The sequence below is a fragment of the Arachis ipaensis genome, chromosome B5 (assembly GCF_059453495.1).
Source record: "Arachis ipaensis isolate K30076 ecotype BB chromosome B5, ASM5945349v1, whole genome shotgun sequence".
In the NCBI taxonomy this organism is placed as follows: Eukaryota; Viridiplantae; Streptophyta; class Magnoliopsida; order Fabales; family Fabaceae; genus Arachis; species Arachis ipaensis.
The window spans coordinates 104815908-104818299 of NC_142440.1; the positions used below are offsets into that span (position 1 = coordinate 104815908).

Sequence of the window (2392 nt, forward strand, 5' to 3'; positions counted from 1 at the left end):
GCTTGGTATGATCTTTGGTTGGAGTTTTGGTATGTGGAATTGTTATGTTGGTTGTGGTTGTAAGGTTTGTGGTTTTGTGGTTGGGTTTGTTGGTTCCCCCACCCAAAGTTTGGGTGATTTTTCCATCCTGGGTTGTAAGTGTTGGAATGTGGATCATATGATTGCCTTTGTTGGTTTCCCACGTAGTTGGCCTCTTCCCAATCACCTCCTTCAATGCTTACTTCCTCTTGATCTTGTGTGTGTATTGCAGCCACTTGCTTTGTTTCTAATTGCCTGGTAAGCTCTGCTAATTGCTTGGCAAACACCTTGTTTTGGGCTAGAATTGTATCAACATGGTTCAGCTCCATGACTCCCTTAGTGTTGTGCCTTTCTGATGCATAGTAGTACTCATTCTCAGCCACTGTCTCAATCACTTCAATGGCCTCTTCCACAGTCTTTTTCCTGTTCAATGAACCTCCTGATGAATGGTCTACAGCCTTCCTTGATTCATAAGAGAGTCCATCATAGAAAATATGCAATTGCACCCAATCATGGAACATGTCTGGTGGGCATTTCCTTGTCAAGTCCTTGAATCTCTCCCATGCCTCGTAGAGAGTTTCACCATCTTGTTGTCTAAAAGTCTGAACCTCAGATCGAAGCCTATTGACCTTTTGTGGGGGGTAGAAACGTGCCAGAAACTTGCTTTCCACCTCATCCCATGTTGTTAGACTCCCCCTTGGGAATGATTCCAGCCACTTAGCTGCTTTGTCCCTAAGTGAAAATGGGAACAAAAGCAGTTTATATGCATCTTCCTGGACTCCATTGGACTTCACAGTGTCACAAATTCTCAGGAATTTTATGAGATGTTGGTTTGGGTCTTCATTAGCACTTCCACCAAATGAACAATGATTCTCCACAAGTGATATTAGCTGTGGTTTGAGTTCAAAATTGTTGGCCTGAATGGGTGGTTTCTGGATGCTGCTACCACAATTCCTAGAGGTTGGGTTTATGTATGAACTAAGAACCCTCCTCTCAGGAATGGCATTGTTTCCATCAGCTCTCTCATGGTTGTGAACTTCTCTATCCATGTTGAGATCTAAAGCTTCCTCAAAATTGTCCTCAGATTCTCCTTCAGATTCCTCTTCTCCCACTACTCTCTTCCCTCTTGCTTCCCTTCTCAGTCTATGAAGGGTCCTCTCTAGTTCGGTATATGGAGGAGTTGATGTCTCTCCTCTCCTACCTGTCATACAAGAACACAGCACAGGCACAAACAAGTGAAATACTCTTGGTTAATGGAAGAGTATGGTTAGAGCAATTGAGGAATTAATTCAAACAGTTAGTGAGTCAGTGAGTTAGTTGCTTGAATTTAAAGGCATAAAGAAAGAAAGCATGTAACCGAGTGCAGAAATTAAAATTCAACAAGTAACTTGAACAGAATTAACAAAGCAAGAGAAATTGCTCAATCTAGTTAGCTTCCAATTGGAGAATTGTCAATCGAAAACCAATCCCCGGCAACGGCGCCATAAACTTGATGCGCATAAACTAGTTATGCTACGATTTAGGAAATTGCACGATCGGCAAAATTCCTTCCGGCAAGTGCACCGATTATCGTCAAGTAAAAACTCACAATAGAGTGAGGTCGAATCCCACAAGGATTGGTTGAGTGAGCAATTCGGATTAGAAGTGTGTTCTAGTTGAGCGGAATCAAGATTGAGATGAGAATTGTGGAATGTAAAATTGGCGGGAAAAGTAAATGACAAGAAATTGAAATGGCGGAATCTTAAATTGCATGAATTAAAGAGCAGAAACTAAATTGCTGAAATTAAAAAGGGAATGGGGGTGATTGCATGAATTGAGTTGCAGAATGTAAAGAGAAGATGTAATCAGAATTGGGGGATTCATTGGGTTATAGGAGATATTGAGATCTCCGAATCAAAACATGTTTATCTCTTCCTCAAGCAATGCGTTCATTGAATTTTGCTTGGCAATCTTATATGATTGGATCCCAATCCCTTGGCTCACCAATTCTCTCTAAAAATGAACAAATTCCCAATCCCTTGGTTTAAATGTTCATAAGAAGAGATGATGCTCGATCACTGATTATACCACACAGTTTCATGAACCACAATTTGGTAGGATTACATGTCACAATATCCATCCAAACCCCAATCCAATTCACTGTGAGAAAGCTTCTCTAGCATGAATCCTCCATTCCTTTCCCAAGGTTCCGAAGGATTCCAATTATGGGTAGTTTCTTTCCCAAGACAACTACCCAATGGAATTAGATCGAGAAGCTTTCTAACAAAATTCAAGAGAAAAGATTGAAGAAGAAGATAAACTATTATTGATTCATTGAATTACAATAGAGCTCCCTAACCCAATGAAAGGGGGTTTAGTGAGTCATAGCTCTGAA

General features: G+C 40.8%; 1 non-coding gene across 1 annotated transcript; it reads left to right on the forward strand.

The window, feature by feature from the left end:
• Nucleotides 1-537: 537 nt before the first annotated feature.
• On the forward strand, nucleotides 538-641 carry LOC148565242 (small nucleolar RNA R71). The gene has a single exon (XR_015885176.1). It is a non-coding gene; the product is annotated as a small nucleolar RNA R71 (small nucleolar RNA).
• The last annotated feature ends 1751 nt before the right edge of the window (nucleotides 642-2392 follow it).